At 44.0% G+C, this 15,995-nt stretch overlaps 1 protein-coding gene across 1 annotated transcript in view; it reads left to right on the forward strand.

Annotated features, from left to right (window-relative positions):
- The window catches only part of MYO1E (myosin IE), a 234,208-nt gene that overhangs the window by 85,054 nt on the left and 133,159 nt on the right, over positions 1–15,995 (forward strand). The gene's annotated exons all lie outside the window — the stretch shown is intronic.

Here is a 15,995-nt window from a genome sequence, read left to right on the forward strand (position 1 = left end):
AAGAGACCTTTGTCTTGGGTGGATGACAAGGGGTTCTGGGAAAGAGATCTCCAAAGTGGGGTCTATGCACTTTTGTGTGCAAGTTAACTCACTGGAAAGAAAATATTAAAACCTAATTTGTATTTATCTTTACATTAAAAACTAAGATGAAATTAAGCTGCTCCCATATTTAATATTTGGATGGACCCCAGTCTCCTCATGCAGTTTGATTGCCAGAGTGTCAAGGCTCACAAATGGTGTTACTTATGATTTGAGAAATTCACATTATGTAAATGCCTGGACTCAGCTGATTATTTTATGGTAAGCATCCAAAATAGTGCCTTATTTTTCTCCCCAGAAACAAAAAACTTTTGGTATAGGTTTGCTCAGGAGGGACTGGAAGCAGAGAGCTGCACAGTGCTGGGCTGGGAGTCAGAAGCCCCAAGTTCTAGTCCTGGTTCCAGTCCAGGATGGCCCCGTGGACACATCCTTTCACCTCTCTGGCCCTCAGGTCCCTCATCTGTAAAGTAAAAGTTTTGGACTGCTTAATCGATAGGCCAGGCCCCTTCCAGCTACAATATTTTAGGGTTCTGAATGTAAATATGTAAGTATTCTGCCCCTTCCTTAACCCTCCCACTTTGTTGTTTGTTTAAACACCTTAATTTTTTGCCTACAAGGCATCAGTCTGTTGCTCAAATGGTCTTTGTCACTGGCTTCCATTTTGGTTAGCCTGCTGAACTCCCTATGTGTCTTCTTTGCAGCTACCGTCTGTCTTCTTCTCTTCTGTGGTGGATCCCTATTCTCAGAGAATCCCATATTCAAATGACTCACATTTATAGTATCCAATTATACATCACTTGAGCATCATGAAACTTTAAAAGTTCTATATTTTTTAGTTGAATCCTGTCTCTCCTATTATCTTCTTATTAGCCAGATGAGATGACAGTACCCAGTCTCTTTCTTGAAATATCATACATCCAATCAGAGCTGTATTAGTGGCTAGCAGTATCCCAGTTCACTTATTAATAACTAATGCAAAACTTAGCTGGTACTGTGAGCTAGGCTAATATGAAATCTCTATGCATTATCTCATTTAATGCCCTCAAAAGCACTGAACGGGGCTGGGTATGGCAGCTCACACCTGTAATCCCAACACTTCGGGAGGCCAAGGCGGGAAGATCGCTTGAACCCAAGAGTTCAAGACCATCCTGGGCAACATAGTGAGACCTCCATCCCTACAAAAAAAATAAAGAAATTAGCCAGACATGGTGGTACACACCTGTAGTCCCAGCTACTCAGTAGGCCGAGGCAGAAGAATCACTTGAGCCCAGGATGCCCAGGATGCAGTGAGCTGTGATCACACCACTGCACTCTAGCCTGGGTGACAGAGTGAGACCCTGTCTCAAAAAAGAAAAGAAAAGAAAAGAAAGATTAATAAAAAAAAAAAGTAATAGAATTATTTGCCCAATGTTTGGTGAGTAGGCGAGTGACAGTGGTAGTAGTAGTGGGGTTTAAGTCAAGGAATAACTGTTTGCAAAGTGAGAACTGTAAGGAGTGCCTCTGCCCACCATGCAGTTCAAAATCCATCAGGAGCATGGCAGGCTTGCTGAGCGCCTTCGCTCCACGTCATTGATTGCCATGTATTCGTATGACTGTCATCTACTTTACAAGTTTTTATTTGACAATAACTTATAATCATTCTTTCACTCATTTTCTGATCCACGCCTTCTAGTTGAGGGTTGCAGATGGCCAGAGTCTATCCTGGCAGCTCAGGGAGCATGGCAGGAACCGGGCCTGGACAGGACGCCATCCTATCTTAGGGTGCTCACACAATCCCCCACACTCACTCAGACTGAGACCATGTCAACACCCCAATTTGCTCAATGCACATGTCTTTGGGATGTGGGAGGAAACCCTCACAGACATGGGGAAAACATGCAGACTCCTCACTGGCTGGACCAGGAATCCATTTTTCTTCCTCATTATCGTTATCACAAAATGGCATCATTCGAGGACCTGCTGTGTTGGCTTGCTGTTGAACCTTTAATAAAGATCTAAGCTGATCAAAGGAAGGCAGAGTCTACCAGTTTGTGGCCACCCTAGAAGCATACAACAGTGAGGGTCCTGGTAAGATCAGTGAAGCCGTGCTGATCTTCCAAATTGGTTTTTATTGGAAATTCATTCCAGAGTTTGCGGATTGAACTTGGGGCTGTGGAGGTGGCAGCAACTGCAGGTAGCCCTCGGAAAGTCTGTAGGGGAAGACACATCAATAGAAGATAAGGCTCCTGTCTCTGCATGCTGCAATGCTTGCTTTCTGCAAACTGGGCTTGCGGTTTGGGTGTGGGTTCTGAGAGACAAGCCCCTAGCAGGCCCATTAGAAGACAGTGCCTTCCTTCATGTCTATCCGAGGGCTTTTAGTTGAATTATCAAGCTTGTTCTTAATTTTCCCCACCCCTTCTAAGTTCCCCAAGCCCAACCCTGTTTTTATCCAACTCCTAAAGTCCAAGGTATGGATCAGAAGAAACAATAGCCCTGCGTCCTCTGTCAGGTGATAGAAGGGAGTGAGAGGATGAACTTGTTTGTGGTCACACATTGAGTGGCCCTGAGCCTGCAGGACCCTTGGCGACACTGATCTGCCACGTGGATTAGTGGCTGCTCTTGTGGCTTCTCCCTGAGATGTGCCCACGGGACTCTCATCTCTGCCACCCCATCAACCAGCTGTGGTCTGAGATCTCTGTTTGTAAACATGTCTCACTGATACCCTAAAGGCCCCTAGACCAATGCCCTTATGGTTACATTTTGCCCCAAGAGGGACATGGTGCCAGTGTGCCATAGATCAGAGCAGATCAGGCAAGCCAGAAGTGACCACGCCAGAAACAGGCATTCCTCACTTCTGTATTTGGTTCAGCGTTGGCTAGTGGTTGTTCCGGGAATGCTCCTTGCCCCTGAGCTTGGCTTTTTTTCCTGGACTCAGTATCCCTATAGCAAACCCACAACAAAGGCTGTGCCCACATCAAGACACCCCGATCACATCCAGACCCTTCCCCCACTTAGCACGTCCAGACACAGTACCCCTAAGTGAGAGATGATACACCAACACCTTACCTGTGTCACCGCTCCTTAAAATCCAACTCTTTATACTCTTGTCGAGTTTCCACGTTGGCTTTTAAAAGACAGAGATGAGAAAATTTCATCAACCTTATAAAACTTTTAAAAATTAAGTTCTTATTCAGATATGCCCCAAACCTTTTTTAGAAAAATAAGGCAATCTGAGAAAACCATAACATGTGAGTAGTTGGTTAACTCATGTCAGCATACCTCCAGCATTTTGCATGACTTATAAATAATGCGTATTTTGCAAGCAGTACAGGAGAGATTCTTCCAAGGATAGGAAGTCCTGACGTTTTGTCAGGTTGATATCAACTCTGCCACAGCCTGCTGATAACTCTTTGCATATTTTTCTTTTTTCTCAGAATAGCATTTAAATTAGGGTTTCTTTCTTCCATGGTACAGGGTGATAGTTCATATTATGTCACAAGAAATTGTTCAGTTACCTCCCTGTCTTTATTTATGTGCACAGCTGCTGGCATTTCTAGCTAGTCTCCCTGCCTTATTACCTTGGCTTCGTAATTCAATTAGAAAAACGTATTGAGCAGCTACTACTTCAGAGACTATCATTTTCAAACCACAAATTAGGACACAGAGTCTGGTAGGATTTTTGACTTATGAATCTATTAGGCCGGTGCCATTAATGACAAAAACTGCAATTACTTTTGCGCCGACCTGTGTGATTAATAAAAATCTTGATGGACATGCACACACTAATTTGGTACGCATTTAACAGGCTGACTTAATTTTTTCTTTTATTTTCTTTTTCTTAAAAATCTTTTTCACAAAAATCTTTTTCACTTTTATTTTTAAAATTCATTTCAGCTAATTAATTAATTTTATTTTTTATTTTTTTTTTTTTAAAAACAATGTCTGGTCGGGCGTGGTGGGTCACGCCTGTAATCCCAGCACTTGAGGAGGCCGAGGTGGGTGGATCACTTGAGGTCAGGAGTTCAAGGTCAGGAGTTCTCTACTAAAAATACAAAAAAAGAATTAGCTGGGCGTGGTGGCGGGCACCTTCTGTAAGCCCAGCTACTCGGGGGGCTGAGGCAGGAGAATGGCATGAAGCCGGGGGAGCGGAGGTTTCAGTGAGCCAAGATTGCGCCACTGCACTCCAGCCTGGGTGACAGAGCCAGACTCCGTCTCAAAAAAAAAAAAAAAAAAAAAAAAAGAGAGAGAGAGACAGTGTCTTGCTATGTTGCCCAGGCTGTTCTCAAACTCCTAGCCTTAAGTGATCTTTCTGTCTCAGCCTCCACTGAGGTTAAGGACATGAACCGCCACACCTTGCAAGATTGCTTTAAAACTGTAAATAATAAAATTCTGTGAAACTGGCCTTGCCCAAGGCATGTGAGAGGTAGAGCTTGTACCCAAGTCTGTTGATTTTAATCAATTGCTAGATTAGGAAGAAAAGTTACATTCCTGAATCGTATTACCGAATGTGTAAGAGCTTTGCACTTAAAAACGAGAGTGGTGATGTGGGACCTCTCTTAAGGGACTGTTAAATGCTTGATGTATATGGCATGCTAGCAGAGCCACAGCTGAAAAGACAGGGACTAACAGCAGTGTGACTCTTGTCATTTCAGAGCAGAAGTGAAATGAGCATTTGTCATATTAAGGAATCTCAACCATTTGATTCATATTATTCTGTAGCTTGAAATGTCCTTACCTCACTAATGATGTGGTGAAGATTAGCCTGTTATTCTGTTTAAAAAGTTAATCGTCCAGGCTGGGCACGGTGGCTCACACCTATAATCCCAGCACTTTGGGAGGCGAGGCAGGAGGATTGCTCAAGCCCAAGAGTTTGAGACCAGCCTAGGCAACACAGTGGGACCCTGTCTCTACAAAAAAAAAAAAAAAATTTTTTTTTTTTTGGTAGAGAAACACAGCCAGGTATGGTGGTGCACACCTGTAGCCCTGGCTACTAGGGAAGCTGAAGAGGGAGGATTAATCGAGCCCTGGAGGTTGAGGCCACAGTGAGCTATGTTTGTGCCACAGCACTCCAGCCTGGGTGACAGAGTGAGACCCTGTCTCAAAAAAATAAAAATAGTAATCATCCAGCCTCAAATATCTGTTACTCTTAACTGGACTACTTACATGGTTAAGAGAAGGAGAACTGTTTTTAGGGGCAATATCTCTTCCCTTTGATCTCCTGAGTTGGGGGCAAATAGGAACGCTTTGAAAACTTATTTCTTCCTTGGAGCAGACTCTGGGCCTAGGACTCCCATTTGCCCCACGGTAGCTGCTGCCACATTGCCGCCGTGTACCTACAGCAAACATGTTGTGAGGTGAATCAATGTAGCCTGGAATTTATTCACCCAGCTAGTACAGATTGGGCACTCCCATGCTCCAGGCACCACCCTGCTGGGGACATGGCAGGGGACAGACATCATCCCAAGGCTGACTCCAGGGCACGGAACTTCCTCTGTCTTATGCAAGGCTGTGCAGAGCCAGGCTGCTCTGTGGGCTCCTAGCTGCAGGGCTTTGTACCAGGTATTCTGTTTACCACGTGGTACTTCTTTTTCTTCTGTAAAAAAAGGATAATACAAGTACTTGGTGGTGTCACTGGGCAGATGAAAGAAGTTGATACATGACACGTAGTAAACATGCAATAAAGCAGTTACTGTGAACTTTAGAATTATTGCTGTTTCCAACTGCTGTTACTTTATTATGAGATGCAGTAGGTACAGTGTTTAAGGGCAGAGATTTGGAGCAGACTGCCTGGGTTTGAAGCCCAGCTGTGGGAGCTGAGCAAGTTACTTAACCTCTCTGTGCTTCATTCAGTTTCCTGCCTTGTGAAGTTGTAAGGATTAGATAAGTTATATGTAAAATGTTTAGAGCAGTGCTTGGTATGTAATAAGAATTAGCTGTTATGTGAGAATAATAATAATGTATTTCATTCATTCAACAAATACTTGGGGGCTGCCCATGCCATGCATCATGGCACTCTACTAGGTCTTGGGGCAGAATGGTGAATAAGACTTGGTCCCAGGGGTCAGTTTAATCAGGGAGCCAGGCACTCAGGTAATGCTGTTAGAGCAGGCTTCTTAGCAAGATGATGCCTGACCTGTGCTGGGTGAGAGTTTAGTAGGTATAGAGTTGGGGTTGAGGTAGGGAGGAGTTCATAGAAGAATACCCTAAGCTGGGGGACAGTGGGAATGTAGGTACTGAAGATCCCACCTCACACACACACTGTGGAAAAACAGAAACAAAGCCCAGCATGGTGTGCACAGAAAATGGTGTGGTGGGAACCTCAAAACTGGTAGAAAGCAGGGGTTAGAGATGGACAAGGACAGGTCAGGGAAGTCTGGCTAAGATTTGCACTTCAAATGCATGTGCAGTTACCTTGAGGGCTTCCAGACCAGGCTTGTGAAGGCAGCCACTGTCCTCTGACTGCCCATCTCCCTGGGATAAGGGCAACTAGAGCCCTTTTCGTGCCCTGGAGGATGGATGCCCTGAGCATCTCAGAGAGCCTGGGCTGCCCAGGCCCTTCCCTTTCCTTTGTCTTTCCCCTTTCCCCTTTCCCCTCCTCCCTCCCCCTCCCCCTCCCCTCCCCTCACCCCCTTCCCTTCCCTTTTCTTTTCTTTGTCTTGCTCTGTCACCCAGGCTGTAGTGCAGTGACGCAGTCACAGCTCACTGCAGCCTCGACCTCCTGGGCTTAAGCGATCCTCCTGCATCTGGCTCTCGAGAGTAGCCTGGACCACAGGCATGTGCCACCACACCCAGCTAATGTTTTGACTTTGTGTAGAGACGGGGTCTCGGTCTTGCTATGTTGGCCAGGCTGGTCTCTAACTCCCAGACTCAAGCAGTCCTCCCTCCTTGGCCTCCCAAAGTGCTGGGATTATAGGCATGAGCCACCACACCCAGTCTTCAAAGGGGCTTTTGGTGAGGATCAGAGATAGGAGCCACCATTCTAGGGTTCCTGGAATTTGTGAGGGAAAGAGGACAGAACCGTTCTGGTAATGCTTACAGGAAGCACTTTCTGAGAGAGAAAGAATAAAAAGCTGGTGCCCAAGAGAATTTCCTGCTCAGCCTCAAGACAAGCCCTGACCCTGGGGACTACTGACATGTCCCACCTGTGGCTGGGAGGGTTTTCTGAGGTGGGAGGTCTAGACAGAGCAGGGGGCTTGGGAGCCCTGATGGAAAGTGCAGGGAATTCAGAACACGAACACAGGGTAGGTTCTACTTGTGAGAACAAAACCTAGGCTCTCACCTGCAAACTAAAAGGGAAATCTGGTCTTACCGTGTGAAATTTTCTACAACACAGTAAAATGCATTTGGAAAATAGAACAGAAGTTATTTAAATTCCCTGTGGCTAGACTTGAAATTGACAAGAAAAGGCCCAATAGGGAATGCCAGTGTGTCCCCAGTTGTGGAACATGGCACCAAGGTAGACCTTAACATCGGTATGTACAACCCCACATTGGTGTATTTTATAATATTTCTCTTTTCTTTTCCTTTTTTTTTTTTTAAACAGGGTCTTGCTTTGTCACCAGGCTGGAGTGCAGTGGTGCAATCATAGCTTACTGCAGCCTTGAACTCCTGGGCTCAGGCAATCCTTCCACCTTTGCTTCCCAAAGCCCTGGGATTACAGGCATGAGCCACCACGACCAGCTTACAACATTTGTCTTCGTAGCTATTTTTACACTTTGAAGAAACAAAACTAGCACACCAAACTGGTGGATTTTATGAAGATTGTTGTGTAGGTTTAATCAAAATTATTAAGGACAGTTTATAGAAAAATTTGAAGCAAGTGCTGTGGAACATGGATATAGGAAACTTGTTAAAATAGTTGAAAATGACTGAGGTTTAGGAAAGATTGCAATATGGTGTGGTGTATGTCAGAAAAGTCATTGGGGCCGGGTGCGGTGGCCCACGCCTGTAATCCTAACCCTCTGGGAGGCCGAGGCGGGCAGATCACCTGAGGTCAGGAGTTTGAGATCAGCCTGGCCAACATAGTGAAACCCCGTCTCTACAAAGAATACAAAAATAAGCTGAGTGTGGCAGTGCACGCCTGTAGTCCCAGCTATTCGGGAGACTGAAGCAGGAGAATCGCTTGAACCAGGGAGGTGGAGGTTGCAGTGAGCCAAGATCACGCCATTACACTACAGCCTAGGTGACAGAGCAAGACTCTTTCTCAAAAAAAAAAGAAAAAAAAAAAAAAGGAAAAGTCATGGGGAAAGTCAGACCTCATAGTAATCCCAGAGCAGACATATCGCATGGAGGGTGGGACACCTTTCTGCTTCAAATGGTGTTAATATTGAAAGAACCTATAGGCTGAAAGAGATACAAACTTGAACATGTCTTTACCAAGCGAAGAGGAAATTACATAAAGACCTTGCTTTGCGAGCTGTGGTCTGGTGATGGGTGGCTTCTCTTGGGCAGCTTGTCATCCAGGACCCTTGTCCTCATCCTGTAGTGGGTTGGAGATGGGGATGGGGGAGGGGGTGTCAGCTACAAAAATTTCTGCAGCAAAGTCTCTAAAACTGGGTGATCATCAGCCTCACCAGTAAAGCCACTGCACAGTTCCTGACATGAGATTAGTATTTGGTACAGTGTTTCCAGAATAATCAAAATTTTTATAATATTTTTTCATCTGATGATATTAAACAGTGATATTTGAAGAGTACCTGGCCCTTACTAAATGTCATGTGCCATAATTCATCACACCTAAGATGCTACTGGTTATAAAAGGAGCATCATTATTTTATTTACTGTATTGAAAAATAAAAAAAACACTGCCAGTTAAGCTATAACACATCATTGATTATGAGACATCCTTTTTTTTTTTTTTTTTTTTTTTTTTTTGAGATGGACTTTCGCTCTTGTTGCCCAGGCTGGAGTGCAATGGTTCGATCTCAGCTCACTGCAACTTCTGCCTCCCAGGTTCAAGCAATTCTTCTGACTCCGCCTCTGGAGTAGCTGAGATTACAGGCGTGCACCACCATGCCCGGCTAATTTTGTATTTTTAGCAGGGACGGGGTTTCACCATGTTGACCAGGCTGGTCTTGAACTCCTGACCTCAAGTGGTCTGCCCACCTTGGCCTCCCAAAGTGCTGGGATTACAGGCATGAGCTGCTGCGCCCAGCTGATTATAAGACATCCTAATTTCAGAATGTGAAAATGTGAAAAAAAATGCATCTTAGAGTTGATGGAATGCATTAACTGTTCATTTACAACATCTTATCTTTGAACTGTTCATTGATATAGAAAATGATCCTTTTGAGATTGACATTTCAGGCAGAGAAAGTAAAAGAAAGCTGTTGGGTCTCTTCTTTCTGGGGGCCTGTTGTTAAAAAAAGTTTGCTATATCTGCAAGCTGGAATAAACAAAAAGAATTGGAGACTGAGTTGACATGAAATAATAAAAAATATGGAAAACAGTGTCAGACATTTATATATTTCATTCTGCTTAGGGACAGTTTCACATCCATTATCTTATTTGATCTAATTTTTTTCACAATGAAAACAGCTCTATGTGTGTATATTTTATATATACATACTCAGAAAAATAAAACCATACAGAAAGTACACTTAGAGATAAACAACCACAACATTTTGACAACTGTATTTTTGTACAGAGATAGTGCACATAAATACTATCATATGTTCAATCAAAGCAAAATTGGGGTTCCTTACCATCCCTTGTTATTTTTAACAAACCTTTTTTTTCCTCCCCCTTCTAACCAACTCAACCAATGTTGCTAGCTTGGTGTGCATCTTCTGTGCACTGGATCATGTCATCATGTAAAACCAACTCTACGCCTAAAAGGATTGGGGGATGGTCAGTCTTATTTGATCTTCCCAATGGCCCAGGGGGCAGTGTAGTGTTATGAACCCTTTTTTGCTGAGGAGGGGACAGGCTCCAAGAGGTTGAGTGATTTGTGTGACCCCCGATGGCTAAGTGGCACAGGGTCTTGGCTGGGAGGGCTAGTCTTTGAGAGTTGTCCTTGGCTTTTTTGAGATCAAGTTGGTCACAGTTATAGCCTAGCAGCCTGAGACAGTCCCAGTTTATGCCTCTTCCTCCAGCTTTATTATTAACAACACTTTCTTCTGCATCAAAAGTGTCCCAGATTGAATGATACGTTCTATGTTTGCTCTAGTGGTGGAACACTTCGCCAGTGGGGCCAACTCTTCTAGGAAGGTTGATTCCAGGCACCACCGACTAAGAGATCACTGGACTCACAGTAGACCTGGAGCCAGTGTCTACACTTGGACTTAACGATGATATTGGAAGTGAGCTTTCGTATAGCAGAAAGAGCAGAGAAAAGGAAGTCAGAAATCCCTGTGTCAAGTCTCAGGGATGAAAGGAGACCACGTGTGTGAAAATGCTACACAAATAATGAATATGTGGTATGGTCACATATATTTAAATGGATGACACTTTATGAATAAGCACATACTCCATATTCATTGAGTATTCCCTGCCCCGAGCCCTACATGCCAACCCCTCAGTGCACTTTTCCACCCACCCCAAGCAAAGGCAACATGGTGCATTATGACCCCAGGCTTCAGTTTCTCCATTTGTAAAATAGTGCAGAAATTATAATACTTGTGTGTTGCAAGTGTTGTGAGAATTAAATGAGATAATTATGTAAAAAGCATTGGCACATATATCTGGTTTCAGTAAATGTTCCAGTTATCTAGGGGTGTAAGGGGATGAGAGTGGTTTGTTGGCTACTGACTATACCCTGTCCCCCATGCACTGTTTCAGAAACACTTTTTGCTCATATTGTACTCTGTGCACTGAAGTCCAGCACACACATACTTGCTTCAGAGACACATCTTCCCATCACCCAAATATTAGGGGTTTAAATTTCATAAAGTTGAAATAAAGTGCAAGCCCAGTGCTGGTTTGTAGACCAGTTTGCAAGCCCAGTGCCTTGTATGTAGCACACAGACAAATATTTTTGGTTGATTTTTCATCATTTGCAATGGAAACAAATGTTTCAGTCCAGTAAAATGGCAGAAATGTAAAAGGTGGAATTCCAGAATGTCTTAAAATTAAAAGATCAAAGTAATAGGTAGCCCCTTTCCTGTTATTACTCACGGAGACAGAAAAGTCACATTACAAAACAAGCTCAGTTTGACTGCAGGCCAGAGTGTTACCCATTGTCCATTGTTCACCGTAAGAATATGGTTTATCTTCTCAGGGTGATCTACTTATAACACTGGGTGCATTCTAGTCCCAGGTTTTCTGAAATCAGATCGGCTGTCCTGTTGTGCTCATGGGCCAACTAAGTGGCCCAGACATGATACTATCTTATTGTCCAGACAGCATCTTCCAATCACCTTTCAAACCTGGACTTAGCATAGAATCCAGTCTTAGGACAGTCCTGGCTTTTGACTTTAGGAGCCTGGTCAGTGCCCAACAGCAACCCAGAAAATGCTCAATTATGTTGATGTTTCTATTTATTTTAAGATTTTACTAACATGCATGTGATTAAAAAATGTAAACTGTACAGAAAGGTCTAAAATGGAAAATAAAAGTTACATTTCTCCTAAAACTCCAGGTCTTCTCCCCAAAAGTACCAACAAAACAATTATAGCACACATGCCATTTTAAAAAAATTACACAAATTCAATAATTCCATATTTATTCCACATATTGACTACTCTTTCAATGAAACAGTGTCTTGAAGCTCTTTCCATATCAGGACGTGCAAGTTCCTTTAATGACTGCAAAGTACTCCTTTGCAGAGCATTCTGTATTCTAATCAGTCCCTTAATGATACTTCTGTTTCCCTGTTAGAAACTTTGCTACAGTGAACAACCTTGCACATGAATCTTTTGCAGGTGTATCTTGAGATGGTTTCCTAAAACATACAGTTGCTGGCTCAAAGAGGATGAGGCTTTGATTTTTTTTTTTTTTTTTTTTTTTTTTGAGACGGAGTCTTGCTCTGTTGCCAGGCTGGAGTGCAGTGGCCCCATCTCAGCTCACTGCAACCTCCGCCTCCCGGGTTCAAGCAATTCTCCTGCCTCAGCCTCCCGAGTAGCCGGGACTACAGGCGCATGCCACCATGCCCAGCTAAATTTTGTATTTTTATTAGAAACGGGGTTTCACTATGTTGGCTGGGATGGTCTTGATCTCTTGAGCTTGTGATCCGCCCATCTTGGCCTCCCAAAGTTCTAGGATTACAGGCATGAGCCACAGCGCCTGGCCCAGACTTTGATTTTTATTTAGTTAACTATGTTTATATATTGGTCTGTGTGTCTAAAATTTCAATACCGATTTCCAAATTGCTACCTAAAAACAGTATACTCTTTGTAGAAGTTTGTAAGAGTACTGATGGTCACCTCCTCCCCACTGCCCTGTACGGGGCGGGGAGGGGGCTTGTTGTATTTACACAACACACTTAATTGTCTCCCTTTTCTGGGCATTTGAAGATGGTGGTTACCCAGTATATGGGTAACTCCTCATTTCTCCTAGTTGAATCAAAGAACAGTGCTCCCTGGGACACTAATGAAGTGTTCGCTGGGGCTATCTCCTGGGCAATGAAGGTGGACTTTCAGGAGAGAATAATCCTTCCTGTGTATGCTGCCTCACCTTTGCTCTTCCTGGTCCCCGCCCTGGTAAACAGGCACCAGTCAGTGAGGTTCCACCTTTAAAAAAATCAGTCAGGGAATCGCCCAGCTGAGGTTCCCAGCCTCAAGGCCGAGTTCTTCCTCTGTGTGAGGGACTCTGGTGTTTGGGTTCCACCTCTTAAATGTTAGCAACAAACCAGGCTATTATGTGGATAGGGGTGTACCCTACTTTCCAGAACTTGCACATGAATCAACTGCTTTTTAATAAACTACATCATCCTTAGAAACCGAATGTGGATCTGAGAGTGTCTGCACTCAATCTCTATCTAATGGAAATTTCTCCGTCATAATTGTAAGAAGTGTCAGGGATAAGAGTAACTTTTCATTATTGTTATTATTCCATTCGTGTCGTAGCTGGCACACCCGCCACTGCCCTCCTCCCTTTTGTACAGTGTGCTGCGCTCAGCAGTGGCTGCTGGAAAATGCAATACCTTGCTGAGTATCCACCTGTTTAAAATGGTATCATTTTTAGTGGGGGAAGCAAAAAGGAATTACTCAAAAATGAAGCTCGCCTGAGAGTCGTGAGGTAGTAGCCCAATAAACAATGCCTTTGCCCTCTGAAGAGAATGGCTGCCCTCACACTGATGAGGAACCATCTCTGCTGCCCCTCTCCCAGCACACATGGCAGCCAAACCTGCCCCTGCCTCTCAGCAGGGGTAGAGGAAGAAATGAGGGGCAAAACAGGTGCGAAGGGTTAGTTGTTCCAGAGCCCTGTTGCGTATTCTCACAATTCTAGGGCGGTAGTTTGTGTCTTAGAACAACTTTCAGCCTCTGCTCCCTAGAGCGTAGGATAGTGCATGGTAACAATGCCCCACCACCCCGCCCACGTAACTCCTGGGATTCAGCGGCTGTGTGCAGAGCCCGTGTGCCTCTGGACAAGTCACACTAGTACTAAATTCTGTTGTCCCCTACCCAGCAACAGAAAATGATTTTTGTTTCACTGTGGGGAACTTTTCAGCTTCCCAGGCTGGGCTGAGGGCCTGCACATCCATGTTTGATTTCCAGCTTTCCTGATAACCATGTCACCCTCTGCTAAAGCTTCCCAGCTCAGCCCTAGCCCAGCTTTCATTGATCCACCTTGTCCTTGACAAGCTGGGCAGGTCAGGTGCTCCCAAAGGCTCTGAGTTGCTCCAACCTCTAGGTTCTTTCCTCTCTCCCTTTGCCTCATCTGGGTGGGTTTTTAGGGGAGTGGGGAGAAGAAACCCATAGTGAGGAGTGGTCACTAAAGACAGAAGTTATCATCAGAAAACCTTGGGCAGTTTACAGTTTTTTCAGCAGTAAAATAGAGATAGTAATACATAGTATGGAGGGATGGTTGTGAAAGTTGAATGAGTTCACATATGTAATTATAATTGCCTGGCAGAGGGAGGTAGAGACGGGGAAGGGAGATAGTTAGGGAGGGAGGGTGGAAGAGAGAGAGGGAGAGGGGGAGAGGGAGAGACAGAAACTGATATGTGACCTATTGGATATAAAAAATGTATCAAATCAAAAATAACTTTGGTGTTTTAGTCTTTAATGCTAAGAGGAGGTGGTCATGAATAAAAATTGTATGTCTTTTTAATGATACATTTGGTTTTGGAGACAGTCTGTCATTCCGTTGTCATGTTAAACTTAACGGGTAGAAATATCCAATAAGTCATTCATTCATGTATGAGACTGTGAAGAAACTGCGTTTGGATGCGTCCCCAGTCATCGAATCTTCGGTTCACATCTTGGCTTTTGCTACTTACTAGTTGGGAAATCTCAGTTTCCTCCTTTGTGGCACAGGAATGTTAACCCCTGTCTCCTAAGATTGCTTGCAGTAGTAAATAGAACACCCTCCACAAATCACATAACTAATTCCTTTGCGTATTATAACCACTGTCGCCTTGTTGTAGATAGCAGACTGGAAAATGAGTCCTCTTCGAACATTAGAGACTGGGGCTAGGAATCTTCAGTGTCGAGTGATATTTGGAACTATGGGAATCAATGAACTCCACTGTGAGTGCTTTTCTGCTAGGAAATAACTACCATGAGAAAAAGGAGGAAACAGCCTCTGAGGTGGGGCAGTCAGGAATGTGTCTCTGTGCAGTGAGACAGAGAAAGACCGATGGGTTTGATACTGAGACAAACTTGGGTTACGCTAGGAAGGCAGTTTCTTTGGATCAATACAAACATACACACCATGACACAGAGCTTCTCTGTTTCTTGTCCTTATAGAAGTTGAATAACTACTTATTAACAGCCCTTGTGTTTTGTTCAACTCTGCTTCCATTTTTAGATGTCAATGGGGGTTGAAAACCAACCAACCAATCTGCAGGTTGGTTACTCTGGGACCCTAGTTTTCTGTGCAGAGTAACTGTGGGTGCCCAGAAAGCTGGAAAAGGTGGGGGAGGTGAGGAGAGGAGGAATCACTGGGAATTATCTGGCTGGAAGTAGACCATGGGCATTCAATGGAAATCTAGTGAGTCATGCTGTGGCCAGTGCTTTTTTCTCTTTCTGCTTTGCCACAAGAGGAAGAAGGAGTGGTGAGGTCTGAGGTAATTTTGTAGAATTGATGCTGCATGTGGTTCTGAGAATGCCAGATCTAGAGAGTTTCCTTATGCAAGACAGCATGGGTGGCAAGCCTTCCAGAATCCCTTTCCAGAGCAGGAGCCCACGACACTGTACACTTTTCCTGTGGTAGCTCCTTCTTGGCTGATTTTAAAAGATGGCTTTTCCCAGAGCTTCTTAGAACTTGCTCTTAGCAAAGGATCTATGTTTCCCATAGAAAAAAAAGTAAACCATTTAATGGATTTTTAAAATAAAATTTGAAATGGCTTCCATCTCGTTTCTTTTCATCTTCTCCTCTCAAAAAGCCTCCTTTTCCCTTTTTTCATCCTGGTTTTGATGTCTGAGCAGTTGGCCTTTCTAGATATCCTTATTTAGAATTTTTCTCTCCCTCATTCGAAGTACCCCAGGCAGTGAGCAGGGAGGGGGCAGGGGCGAGGCTCACCCAGTTCAGTGCCCACTGCACTTACCCACTGGCAACACTCCCAGTAGAATGCAAGCATTTGAAGGTAAGGGAGGATCTTCCAATATTGTCATGTAATATTTGCCATTACTTCATATTTATTAGCTTTTTTGCTGGTAAGTGTGGATTATAATGAATGTCCTTCCTCCTCTGGTCTCCTCCGGCAAATTCTAAATATCTTAGACCTACTTCAAATGGCTCCTTTTCTGGGAAGTCATTTCTTCTGCCTCTCCCAGGACAAAGTGGCCTACCCTCCACTCCTGGAACACCCATTTTGTATGTGTTTATGTTGACTGTTATTGACGCATGAATCACTTTGTTCCATCATTATCTAG

Source organism: Symphalangus syndactylus, chromosome 5, assembly GCF_028878055.3.
Source record: "Symphalangus syndactylus isolate Jambi chromosome 5, NHGRI_mSymSyn1-v2.1_pri, whole genome shotgun sequence".
Lineage (NCBI taxonomy): Eukaryota > Metazoa > Chordata > Mammalia > Primates > Hylobatidae > Symphalangus > Symphalangus syndactylus.